The 14,164-nt window shown below is 48.0% G+C and overlaps 1 pseudogene; it reads right to left on the bottom strand.

Moving 5' to 3' along the window:
• Positions 1-552: 552 nt before the first annotated feature.
• On the bottom strand, positions 553-4,470 carry LOC120364916 (large ribosomal subunit protein uL11-like; annotated as a pseudogene).
• Positions 4,471-14,164: the final 9,694 nt, after the last annotated feature.

The following is a 14,164-nucleotide window of genomic DNA, read 5'->3' as shown; positions in this document are numbered from 1 at the left end:
CCTGAGGTCAGGAGCTCAAGACCAGCCTGGGCAGCATGGTGAAATGCCAGCTCTACTAAACATACAAAAATTAGGCAGCCATGGTGGTGCACCCCTGTGGTCCCAGCTACTCAGGAGGCTGCGGCAGGAGAATGGCGTGAACCCAGGAGGTGGAGATTGCAGTGAACCAAGATCATGCCACTGCACTCCAGCCTGGGTGACATCCTGAGACTCTGTCTCGAAAACACAACAAACAAAACAAAACAAGTTGCAGAATACTAAAATAATACTAAATTGTGCTGACCACTTAGGTAAACCAAAAGGAAGATATCTGTATCTACATACATTCTTTTTTTTGCCGAGGTGGGGGTGGGGGGGGTGGTACCTAAGTCCCAAAGCAGGAATAAAAGCAAGGAATGATTAACACATAATGCTGGAAAAGACCACTCAGGAAAGGAATGTAAACAGAGATATTAGTGACTTTTTAAATCTACCTGTTGGGCATCTGAGACTGTTTTTAAGCATAGTCAAATATTTTTCAAGTTCTATTGTATTTATAAAATATTCCACCTTTTTTTTTTCCACCAGTTGTTAAATGACCTTTATTGAAATATTTTCCTTTGTGCTTCTGAACTAGCTGGGCATTCCACAGCACCACTGCTGATGTCATCTATGATGTCATGAGGGTGGCGGCCATCAACATTACAGCCCACAGACTGGGCAGTCCCCAGGATCTCTTTCATGGTTCCAGAGAGTTCTCTGGCTAAAGATCGGTGCCACATCTGTCGAGCAATGTTGACAATCTCATCGAAAGTGATATTGCCACTGTGTTTAATGTTTTTATGTTTCTTTCTGTCTCTCGGTGGTTCCTTAAGGGCTTTGATGATCGGGGCAGAGGCAGAAGGCACCACCTCAATCTGGGCCTGTCTGTTCTGAATGGTCAGTTTCACTGTAATCCTCAGGCCCTTCCAGTCACCTGTTGCCTTGGCAATGTCATCACCAACCTTTTTTTGGAGACAGACCCGGGGGGCCGATCTTGGGGGCCAGCGCAGAAGTGGCACCGACTTCACCCCCAGTGCACCTCAGGTATTAGACTCTGATCTCGTTGGGGTCGAACTTCGGCGGCATGATGGAGGCAGCTGATGTCGGATGAACCCGGATTCGGGACGACTGAAGAAAGTTGCATCTTGGCCTCCTCCGAGCCAAAAGCCGAAAAGCCCTTTTTTTTTGATACTGAGTCCCGCTCTGTCACCCAGGCTCAGATGCAGTGGTGTGATTTCGGCTCACTGCAAACTCTGCCTCCCAGGTTCAAGCCATTCTCTGCCTCAGCTTCCCGAGTACCTTTCATTACAGGCACTCACCACAACCCCTGGCTAATTTTTATATTTTTAGTAGACATGGGGTTTCACCATTTTGGCCAGGCTGGTCGTGAACTGACCTCGTGATTCACCCACCTTGGCCTCCCAAAGTGCTGGGATTATAGACATGAGCCAACACGATCAGCTTTTTTTCTTTTTTTTTCTCTTGAGATGGAGTCATGGTCTGTCACCCAGGCTGGAGTGCAGTGACATGATCTCGGCTCACTGCAATCTCCACCTCCCGAGTTCAAGTGATTCTCCTGCCTCAGCCTCCTGAGTAACTGAGACTATAGGTGCATGCCGCCACACCCAGCTCATTTTCATATTTTTAGTAGAGACAGTGTTTTGCTATGTTGGCCAGGCTGGACTCGAACTTCTGAGCTTAGGTGATCCACCTGCCTCAGCCTCCCAAAGTCCTGCGATTACAGGCATGAGCCATGTTTTCTTGTATTGTTGTATCACAGAAATACACACACCAGCCAGGTGCTGTGGCTCACCCCTGTAATTCCACCACTTTGGAAAACTGAGGTGGGTGGATCACTTGAGGTCAGGAGTTCAAGACTACCCTGGCCAACATGGTGAAACCCCATCTCTACTAAAAATACAAAAATTAGCCAGGTGCGGTGGCACACCGAAGTAATCCCAGCTACTCAGGAGGCTGAGGCAGAAAAATCACTTGAACCTGGGAGGCAGAGGTTGCAGTGAGCCATGATCATGACACTACACTCCAGCCTGGGTAACAGAGCAAGGCTCCACCTCAAAAAAAAAAAAAAGAAAGAAAGAAATATATACACAGTCTCCCATCTTGCTTTTCAACTGCCGTTCTAAAGTATTATTTAGGCTAGGCGTGGTGGCTCACACCTATAATCCCAACATTTTGGGAGGTCAAGGGAAGGCAGATCACCTGAGGTCAGGAGTTCCCGACAAGCCTGGCCAACAGGGTGAAACCTTGTCTCTACTAAAAATATAAAAAATTAGCCATATGTATTGGCACATGCCTGTAATCCCAGCTAATCTGGAGACCAAGATAGGAGAATTGCCTGAACCTGGAAGGCGGAGGTTGCTGTGAACCGAGATTGCGCCATTGCACTCTAGCCTGGGTGACAAGAGCGAAACTCCATCCCAAAAAAGAAAAAAAATTATCTGGGTGTGGTGGCATGTGTCCGTAGTCCCAGCTACTCAGGAGGCTGAGGCAGGAGAATCACTTGAACCCAGGAGCCAGAGGTTGCAGTGAGCCGAGACCCCACCACTCTACTGCCACCTGACAACAGAGTGAGACTCCGTCTAAAAAAAAAAAAAAAAAAAAGCTATATATAGTAATATTTGTATACATATGTGTGCCCCCTCCCAAAAAAAAAAAAAAAAAAAAAAGAAAGGTTTGGAGGTCAGGTTCGCTGGCTCATGTCTGAAATCCTAACACTTGGGAGGTAGAGGAGAGCGGATTACCTGAGGTCAGGAGTTCAAGACCAGCATGGCAAACATGACCAAAACGCATCTCTATTAAAAATACAAAAATTAGCCTGGTGTGGTGGCACACGCTTGTAATCCTAGCTACTCGGAGGCTGAGGAAGGGGAACTGCTTGAACCTGGGAGGTGGGAGGTGGAGATTGCACTGAGCAGAAATTTCGCCACTGTACTCCAGCCTGTGCAACAGGAGACTCCATCTCAAAAAAAAAGAACACGAGGCCAGGCACGGTGACTCACGCTTGTAATCCCAGCACTTTGGGAGGCTGAGGTGGGTGGATCACCTGAAGTCAGGAGTTCGAGACCAGCCTGGCCAACATAATGAAACCCCATCTCTACTAAAAATTCAAAAATTAGCTGGGCATGGTGGCAGGTACCTGTAATCCCAGCTACTTGGGAGAATGAGGCAGGAGAATTGCTTGAACCATGGAGGTGGAGGTTGCAGTGAGCCGAGATTGTGCCATTGTACTCCAGCCTAGGCGACAGAGCGAGACTGTCTCAAAAGAAAGCTTGGAATGGCATGACAAACCATTATCTTTAATCCCCTCTCAGGACGAAAGAAAATTTTAAGAGGGTTATATTTATATATTATTTGCATCTTTAACAACCATTGTGACCTTTTAAATTTATTAAATATTTCAAACATAATGAAAGGTATATAAAATAAATAAGGCCCAGCGAGGTGGATCATGCCCGTAATCCTAACACTTTGGAATGCCAAGGCAGCCAGATCACCTGAGGTCAGACATTCCAGACCAGCCTGGCCAACATGGCGAAGCCCTGTCTCTGCTAAAAATATAAAAGTTGGCCGGGCGCGGTGGCTCAAGCCTGTAATCCCAGCACTTTGGGAGGCCGAGGCGGGTGGATCACGAGGTCAAGAGATCAAGACCATCCTGGTCAGCAAGGTGAAACCTCGTCTCTACTAAAAATACAAAAAGTTAGCTGGGCATGGTGGTCCGTGCCTATAATCCCAGCTACTCAGGAGGCTGAGGCAGGAGAATTGCCTGAGCCCAGGAGGCAGAGGTTGCGGTGAGCCGAGATCGCGCCATTGCACTCCAGCCTGGGTAACAAGAGTGAAATTCTGTCTCAAAAAAAAAAAAAAAGACTTGTGTTTCTAGCATCCAGTGTTGCCATATGATTGAGATTTGCCATATTTGTATGACCTTTGCAATCTGAAACAAACATTCTTATTTGTTTTAATCTGGGAGGACAACAGACCATACTATTTCTGTTAAAATGATTGGGGTCCCCAAAGACCTTGTCTATTTACTCCTCAGTCTTGTGGATTGAGTAAAAGGACTAAGAAAGGCCGGGCGCTGTGGCTCAGCCTTGTAATCCCAGCACTTTGGGAGGCCGAGGCAGGTGGATCACCTGAGGTTGGGAGTTGGAGGCCAACCTGACCAACATGGAGAAGCCCCATCTCTACTAAAAATACAAAGTTAGCCAGGTGTGGTGGCACATACCTAGCTTCTCAGGAGACTGGGGCAGGAGAATCACTTGAACCCGGGAGGCAGAGGTTGCAGTGAGCCAAGATCCCACCATTGTACTCCAGCCTGGGAAACAAGAGCGAAACTCTGTCTTAGAAAAAAAAGGACTAAGGAAGACCAAAGTGTAGTATATAACTTTCAGGCCTTGACCATTTGGGGAAAACTTTAATTTCTATCTAGAATTCTTTTTTTTTTTTTTTTTTTTTTTGAGACGGAGTTTCGCTCTTGTTACCCAGGCTGGAGTGCAATGGCGCGATCTCGGCTCACCGCAACCTCCGCCTCCTGGGTTCAGGCAATTTTCCTGCCTCAGCCTCCTGAGTAGCTCGGATTACAGGCACGCACCACCATGCCCAGCTACTTTTTTGTATTTTTAGTAGAAACGGGGTTTCACCATATTGACCAGGATGGTCTCGATCTCTTGACCTCGTGATCCACCCGCCTCGGCCTCCCAAAGTGCTGGGATTACAGGCTTGAGCCACCACGCCCGGCCTATCTAGAATTCTTATTTTATTTTATTTTATTTTATTTTATTTTGAGACAGAGGTTGCTCTGTTGCCCAGGCTGGAGTGCAGTGGCCCAATCTCGGCTCACTGTAACCTCCACCTCCCAGGTTCAAGCAATTCTCCTGTCTCAGCCTTCCAAGTTGCTGGGACTACAGGTGCCCGCCACCACGATCGGCTCATTTTTTATTTTTAGTAGACACAGGGTTTCACCATGTTGGCCAAGTTGGTCTCGAACTCCTGACCTCAAATGATCTACCTGCCTTGGCCTCCCAAAGTACTGGGATTACAGCTGTGAGCCACTGTGCCGGGCCTTCTTTTTTTTTTTTTTTAAATAGAGACGGAGTTTCACCATGTTGGTCAGGCTGTTCTCAAACCCCTGACCTCATGATCTGCCCACCTCAGCCTCCCAAAGTGCTGGGGTTACAGGTGTGAGTCACCGCACCCAGTGAGTGGGAAACTCCCACCAAAAAGAGTTTATTTGGGCCAGGGGCAGTGGTTCATACCTGTAATCCCAGCACTTTGGGAGGCTGAGGCAGGTGGATCACCTAAGAACAAGAGTTTGAGACCAGCCTGGCCAACACAGGGAAACCGCATCTCTACTAAAAACACAAAAATTAGCTGGGCATGGTAGCACTTCTCTGTAATCCCAGCTACTAGGGGGCTGAGGCAGAAGGATCACTTGAGCCCCGGAGGTGGAGGTCGCAGTGAGCTGAGATTTTGACACTGCCACTGCACTCCAGCCTGGGCAACAGAGTGAGACTCCTTTTTTTTTTTTTTTTTTAAAAAAAAAAAGTCTCTGGATTGATGGCACTAACCAATGGACATAAAAATCCAAGCATTACTCCATCATGCTCAATTGTCATTGGTTGACAATCCCCGAGGGAGGGCTTAGTGGGCTGGCAGTTAACCCTTTCAGGGAAAACCACGCCTTTGCATTTATTGTATTTGAAAGTTGAAGTAGCAACAGATGAAAAGCCTAGAAAAGTCCTCCGACTTTCCAATCCCACCTTTCAGTCTTAGCCTAGAAAGCAGAATTTTGCCCCACAAAGGAATAGTGAGGGACAGATTCCCTGGAGAAAAGTTCTGAACTTTTAAAACTGGGATTCCGCTGACCTTGCTGAGTAAGAGAGGTTGATTCACTTTTTGTGCTGTTGGAACAGAGACCAGTGTCGGAGATGATTCCATTAATCTTGCAAAGTGATCAGTCACTGGGAGGATTGAATTGCATTTCCTGCCTAAAGATGTAGAGACAGATGACCTTTGCTGCAGCCCTCAGACCCCCAGTTCACAGCTGGGGAGAGGATGTGTCAGCATTTACTTTCAGGTCTCACCCTGCTCTTTGTTGAAAATTCAAACTCTTTTGTGTTTAGGCTGCTGCTGGGGGTTTTGTAGTTGTTGATACTGCTGACTTTTTTCTAACCGCCCACATCCTGCAACTTCTGAGAAACAAACTATTTGGTAGAAGATAAAATCTGTAGGTGCCTCCGAGAGGGAACCAGAATAGACAGGGAATTTTGAGAGGCCAGTGGGCCTTTGGACTTTAATTACTGCCCCCCCACACACACACACACACACCCCGCCTTCCTGGACTCCCTAGGCTGAACTGGAGTCCAGCAAAATGAGTAACAATGCTTCATGTTTATATGGCTCTACTACAAAAAAGCTTTTACATGCATTACCTCATGGAAGAGGCGCTGCGAAAGCAGACGTGTTTACAAAAATGAACATCCGAAATTCCTAAATGTAGACAGCTGCATGACCTCGGACAGAGTGCCCAAACTTGACTCTCAATTTTCTCATCTGTAAAATGGGGTTGCATGAGAGTTACCAGAGGGGCCAGGTGCAATGGCTCATGCCTGTAATCCCAGCACTTTGGGAGGCCGAGGCAGGTGGATCACCTGAGCTCAGGAGTTTGAGACCAGCTGGGCCAACAAGGGGAAACCCCATCTCTACTAAAAACAAAACATAGCTGGTCATGGCGCATGCCTGCAATCCCAGCTACTTGGGAGGCTGAGGCAGGAAATAGATTGAACCCAGGAGGCGGAGGTTGCGGTGAGCTGAGATCCTGCCACTGCACTCCAGCCTGGGCAACAACAGCGAAACTCTGTCTCAAAAAAAAAAAAAAAAACTTGTTGAATTGAAACCCAGAACCCCAATTCCTCCTCCCCAAATCCCAAAACTACTCACCCTCTGGAAATGTCAGAATAACTGCTGAAAATTTCTCTTTTCCTGGATAACCAAATTCTAACACCCTTTGCAGATGGTGTCTGTGGTTTGTAACCCTCCTTGAAATGACGTTCATTAATCCCACAATGATTTATCGAGTGCCTCCTTGATGCACACACAGAGAAACCTTAGGCAGGCGCTGTGGCTCATAACTGAAATCCCAACATTTTGGGAGGTCAAGGCAGGTGGGTTTCTTGAGCCCAGGAGTTACAGACCAATCTGGGCAACACAGTGAAACCCCGTCTCTACAAAACAAAAACAAAACACAGAAGCCTTGATAGGAAACCCTCCTCTTTCTCCCTCGGCACCTATTTATGGCAGAGAGTAGGAAGTTCCCCCTGGTGAGGCTGAGATGCTCTGTAATGAAGACATCGGCTCTTATCTCCAGCCTGAAGAGACAAAATTCTGAGCTGGCTCCCTTACAAATTGAGAGCAGGTGAGTTCACCTCTACTCGCACGCAAAAGTCTTTCTCATTCAGAACACCTCTCACAACGATAATAAAATACTCAGGTGTCCACAGTCTAACACCACTCACTTAATAAAAGGAAAAGTTGCCGGGCGCGGTAGTTCAAGCCTGTAATCCCAGCACTTTGGGAGGCCGAGGCGGGTGGATCACGAGGTCAAGAGATCGAGACCATCCTGGTCAACATGGTGAAACCCCGTCTCTACTAAAGGTGCAAAAAATTAGCTGGGCATGGTGGTGCCTGCCTGTAATCCCAGCTACTCGGGAGGCTGAGGCAGGAGAATTGCCTGAACCCAGGAGGCGAAGGTTGCGGTGAGCCGAGATCGCGCCATTGCACTCCAGCCTGGGTAACAAGAGCGAAACTCCGTCTCAAAAAAAAAAAAAAAAAAAAAAAAAAGGAAAAGTTATCCTGTAATCCCAGCACTATGGGAAGCCAAGGCAGGAGGATCACTTGAGAGCCCAGAAGTTTAAGACCAGCCTGGGCAACATAGCTAGGCCCTGTCTCTATTTTAAAAAAAAAAAAAAGCCGGGCACGGTGGCTCAAGCCTGTAATCCCAGCACTTTGGGAGGCCGAGGCGGGTGGATCACGAGGTCAAGAGATCGAGACCATCCTGGTCAACATGGTGAAACCCCGTCTCTACTAAAAATACAAAACATTAGCTGGGCATGGTGGCACATGCCTGTAATCCCAGCTACTCAGGAGGCTGAGGCAGGAGAATTGCCTGAACCCTGGAGGCGGAGGTTGCGGTGAGCCGAGATCGCGCCATTGCACTCCAGCCTGGGCAACAAGAGCGAAACTCCGTCTCAAAAAAAAAAAAAAGGAGAAGTCTCTGAGGAGACCAGCCTTGTCTGTCTTCACTGTTTACTTCCAGGTCCTAGAAGCCAGCTCCTAAAACATACTCAACAAATGTTTGTTGAACGAATGAATTCCTCAACCTCCAAAAGTATGTATATTTTCAGCTTGATCCACTAATCCTTAAAGTGTACCTCTTTGAAGAAGATACCAGCCAGGCTCGGTGGTTCACGCCAGTAATCCCTGCACTTTGGGAGGCCGAGCCGGGAGAATCGCCTGAGGTCAGGAGATTGAGACAGGACTGACCAACATGGTGAAATCCTGTCTCTACTAAAAATACAAAAATTAGCCTAGCGTGGTGTCGGGTGCCTGTAATCCCAGCTACTAAGGAGGCTGAGGCAGGAGAATTACTCGAACCTGGGAGGCGGATGTTAAAGTGAGCCGAGATCACACCACTGCACTCCAGCCTGGGCGACAGAGCAACAGAGACTCCATCCCCCCAAAAAAGAAAAAATATATATATATATAATATGTTATATAATATATGTATTATATATTATATTATGTATATATAATACATAATAGTTTATATATTATATATATCATATAATATATATATTGGGTCCGGCACCATGGCTCACACCTGTAATCCCAGCACTTTGGGAGGCTAAGGTGGGTGGATCACAAGGTCAGGAGTTGGAGACCAGCCTGGCCAACATGGTGAAACCCAGTCTCTACTAAAAATACAAAAATTAGGCCGAGCGCAGTGGCTCAAGCCTGTAATCCCAGCACTTTGGGAGGCCGAGGCGGGTGGATCACGAGGTCGAGAGATCGAGACCATCCTGGTCAACATGGTGAAACCCCGTCTCTGCTAAAAATACAAAAAATTAGCTGGGCATGGTGGCACGTGCCTGTAATCCCAGCTACTCAGGAGGCTGAGGCAGGAGAATTGCCTGAACCCAGGAGGCGGAGGTTGCGATGAGCCGAGATCGCGCCATTGCACTCCAGCCTGGGTAACAAGAGCGAAACTCCATCTCAAAAAAAAAAAAAAAGAGAGATCGAGACCATCCTGGCCAACATGGTGAAACCCCGTCTCTACTAAAATACAAAAATTAGCTGGGCGTGGTGGTGGGTGCCTGTAATCCCAGCTACTCAGGAGGCTGGGGCAGGAGAATTGCTTGAACCCGGGAGGCAGAGGTCGCAGTGAGCTGAGATCATGCCACTGCACTCCAGTCTGGCGACAGCGAGTCTCAAAAAACAAAACAAAACAAAAAAAAAACATATTCAACAAATGTTTGTGGAATGAATGAATTCCTCACCCTCCAAAACTATATTTTCAGTTTGATCAACTAAGCCTTAATCTTTGAAGAAGCTAGTACCTGGCAGGCACGGTGGCTCACACCTGTAATCCTAGCACTCTGGGAGGCTGAAGTGGGTGGATTGCCTGAACTTAGGAGTTCCAGACCAGCCTCGGTAACACGGTGAAACCCCGTCTCTACTAAAATTCAAAAATTAGCCAGGCATGGCCCCATGCACTTGTAGTTCCAACTATTTGGGAGGCTGAAATCGGAGAATTGCTTGAACCTGGGAAGCTGCACTCCAGCCTGGGCAACAGAGCGAGACTCCATCTCAAAAAAATTTTAAAAAGAGCCAGGCGCGGTTGCTCAAGCCTGTAATCCCAGCACTTTGGGAGGCCAAGGCAGGTGGATCATGAGGTCAATAGATCCAGACCATCCTGGTCAACATGGTGAAACCCCGTCTTTACTTAAAATACAAAACATTAGCTGGGCGTGGTGGCGCGTGCCTGTGATCCCAGCTACTCAGGAGACTGAGGCAGGAGAATTCCCCGAACCCAGAAGGCAGAGGTTGCAGTCAGCCGAGATCGCGCCATTGCACTCCAGCCTGGGTAACAAGAGCAAAACTCCGTCTCAAAAAATAATAATAATAAACAAAATTTAAAAATAAAAAAAAGAAGATACCAAGGTTCTTAGAGGTATAAAAAGTATGTTGGTGTGCCTGGGGAAGGCAGGGAACGCCCTTCTGGCTCCAAAGTCCAGACTTTCACCCTCTCTGTTCCACACTGCCTTATTCATGACATCTGCTGCACAGAAACTGAGTCATGGGGACCAGCCTTCATGGCCCGAAGCTAAGGCCTAAATACATTTCCCCTGCGTCCTCCACTGGCACGACCCAGCAGTCTGGGAGGCACCTCAAGCTCCTGAGGCCAGGTGGAGGCGGGGGGGCCTCTGTTTGCATGTGACAGTCGCTTCCTCAGTGCCAGGCTGCGGCTAATTATTAGGCAGCTTGCCTCGCTGGGTTTCCCTGCCCGAAGGCGTAGGGGCTGGAGACAAGAGAGCTGAAGGGGGCAGGAAGCAGAACCCACCATGGGAGTAGGGCCAGGACTGGTGGGCCCGGGAGCCGCCAACAGTCTCAGAAAATCCTAGGAGGCCTTTGCCTTCTGCTCCCGATCTCTGGAATTGATTCATCAGCCTGAGCCTCCACTCCAGCCTCTGCACGTGCTTTTCCCATAGGGATTCCTCAGCATCTGCCCTGGACACCTCATGGATGCATCACAAGGGCTTTTGGTGGCCGCTGATCACAGGGGTTGACCTACCTGCTTGCCAGGTCTTAAGCTCTTAGGAGAAAGTTTGATGCTCTTGGTGTTTCCACCTCCATCCTAGGCACTGGGTAGAAACACAGCCAAGAGCGATTGCAGGATGGGTCCCTCCAGAACGCTGACACCTCTGCCTACACACTGTGAGTCCCTGGGAAAGTTACTCCACCTCTCTGAATCTCCTTCTCACTTGTACAGTGGGAAAAATAATGGACACAGGAAGATGAAACAAGACTTGGAGATTGGCCGGGCGCGGTGGCTCAAGCCTGTAATCCCAGCACTTTGGGAGGCCGAGGCGGGTGGATCACGAGGTCAAGAGATCGAGACCATCCTGGTCAACATGGTGAAACCCCGTCTCTACTAAAAATACAAAAATTAGCTGGGCATGGTGGCGCGTGCCTGTAATCCCAGCTACTCAGGAGGCTGAGGCAGGAGAATTGCCTGAACCCAGGAGGCGGAGGTTGCGGTGAGCCGAGATCGCGCCATTGCACTCCAGCCTGGGTAACAAGAGCGAAACTCCGTCTCAAAAAAAAAAAAAAAAAAAAAAAAAGACTTGGAGATCACACCATCTTATGTTCCTTGTTCCTTTTTTTTTTTTTTTTTTGGTGGGGGGCTAGAGTGTAATGGCATGATCTTGGCTCACTGCCACCTTTGCCTCCAGGGTTCAAAGGATCCTTCCACCTCAGCCTCCTGAGCGGATGGGACCACAGACATGCACCACCATGCCTGGCTAATTTTTTTTTTTTTTTTTTTTTGTATTTTTAGTAGAAGTGGGGTTTTACCATGTTGGCCAGGCTGGTCTCGAACTACTGGCCTCAAGTGATCCTCCCGCCTCAGCCTCCCAAAGTGCTGGAATTACAGGCGCGAGCCCCCGCACCCAGACCCGTGTTCACTTTTCTGTTTTCCTTTTCACTCTATCACTAATCATCACTGATCATATTATCTACATATCTATATATCTGTTAGATTGGCACAAAAGTAATTGCTTTTTTTGCCATTACTTTCTTTTTTTTTTTTTTTTTTTTTTTTTTGAGACGGAATCTCGCTCTGTTACCAGGCTGGAGTGCGGTAAAGCAATCTTGGCTCACTGCAACCTCGGCCTCCCAGGTTGAAGCGATTTTCCTGCCTCGGCCTCCCGAGTAGCTAGAACTACAGGCATGCACCACCACACCCAGTTCATTTTTGTATTTTTAGTAGAGATGGGTTTTCATCATGTTAGCCAGGATGGTATCAGTCTCTTGACCTCGTAATCCACCTGCCTCAGCCTCCCAGAGTGCTGGGATTATAGGCGTGAGCCACCACGCCCAGCTTGCCATTACTTTCAGTGGTAAAAAATGCAGCTACTTCTGTGCCAACCTAATATCTGGAGACAGGGTCTGGCTTTGTCGTGCTGGAGGGCAGTGGCACAATCAAAGCTCACTGCAACCTCCAACTCCTGGGCTCAACTGATCCTCCCACCTCAGTCTCCCAATTACCTGGGACTATAGGCATGCACCACTACACCCGACCAGTTTTTGTTATTTATTTATTTATTTATTTATTTATTTACTTATTTTTGAGATGGAGTTTTGCTTTTGTTGCCCAGGCTGGAGTGCAATGGTGCAATCTCAGCTTACCACAACCTCCGCCTCCTGGGTTCAAGCGATTCTCCTACCTCAGCCTCCCTAGTAGCTGGGATTACAGGTACGTGCCACCATGCCCGGCTAATTTTGTATTTTTAGTAGAGACAGACTTTCTTCATGTTGGTCTGACTGGTCTTGAATTCGGGACCTCAGCTTATCCGCTCGCCTTGGCCTCCCAAAGTGCTGAGATTATAGGTGTGAGAAACTGCTCCCAGCCTGTTTGTTTCTGGGACAGAGTTGCTCTTGTGCCCCAGGCAGGAGTGCAATGGCATGATCTTGGATCACTGCAAACTCTGACTCCTGGGTTCAAGTGATTCTCCTGCCTCAGCCCCCCAAGTAGCTAGGATTACAGGTGTGTCACCACGCCCGGATCATTTTGTTTTTGTCTTTGTTTTTTTGAGATGGAGTCTCAATATGTTGCCTAGGCTGGAGTGCAGTGGTATGATCTCGGCTCACTGCAACCTCCACATCCCAGGTTCAAGCAGTCCTCCTGCCTCAGCCTCTCGAGTAGCTGGGATTACAGGTGCCCACCAGCACGCCGGGCTAATATTTGTTTTTTTTTTTTTTTTTTTTTTTTTTTGAGACGGAGTTTCGCTCTTGTTACCCAGGCTGGAGTGCAATGGCGCGATCTCGGCTCACCGCAACCTCCGCCTCCTGGGCTCAGGCAATTCTCCTGCCTCAGCCTCCTAAGTAGCTGGGATTACAGGCACGCGCCACCATGCCCAGCTAGTTTTTTGTATTTTTAGTAGAGACGGGGTTTCACCATGTTGACCAGGATGGTCTCGATCTCTCGACCTCGTGATCCACCCGCCTCGGCCTCCCAAAGTGCTGGGATTACAGGCTACAGCCACCGCGCCCGGCCAATATTTGTATTTTTAATAGAGACAGGGTTTTAACATATTGGCCAGGCTGGTCTTGAACGCCTGACCTTGTGATCCACCTGCCTCACCGTGCACAGTCCATATTATTTATTTTACTTAACTGATTTTCTTTAGTTTTTACTCCTCTTACTGGGATGTCTGTTTTGTTTACCTCCGTATCTCCAGTCCCTAGAACAGAGCTTGGTTCCTGGTAGGTTCTCAGTGACTATTTGAATTAAATGAATAGATAGATAGATATAAAAAGGTACCCAGTAATGGTAGGTATCAAACTTAATCTCTGGACTCCAACAGAAAGCGGTGTAATTTAAGATGGGCACAGGGAAGCTCAAGCCTGTAATCCCAGCACTTTGGGAGGCTGAGGAGGCAGGCGTATTGCTTGAGGTCAGGAGTTCAAGATCAGCCTGGCCAACATGGTAAAACCCCATCTCTATTAAAAGTACAAGAATTAGCTGGTTATGGTGGCATGCACCTGTAGTCCCAGCTACTTGGGAGCCTGAAGCAGAGAATCACTTGATCCTGAGAGGATTGCAGTAAGCCAAGATCTGACAGAGCCAGACTCCATCTCAAAAAAATAAATAAGAGAAAGATTGGGAAGCTGAAGCGGTTGGATCACAAGGTCAGGAGATTGAGACCATCCTGGCCAACCTGGTGAAACCCTGTCTCTACTAAAATTTTTTTTTTTTTTTTTTGAGGCGGAGTTTCACTCTTGTTACCCAGGCTGGAGTGCAATGGCGCGATCTCGGCTCACCGCAACCTCCGCCTCCTGGGTTCAG

Source organism: Saimiri boliviensis, chromosome 7 (genome assembly GCF_048565385.1).
Source record: "Saimiri boliviensis isolate mSaiBol1 chromosome 7, mSaiBol1.pri, whole genome shotgun sequence".
Lineage (NCBI taxonomy): Eukaryota > Metazoa > Chordata > Mammalia > Primates > Cebidae > Saimiri > Saimiri boliviensis.
Note: the sequence above shows the minus strand (reverse complement) of the source record. Positions and strands in the feature narration are given on the sequence as shown.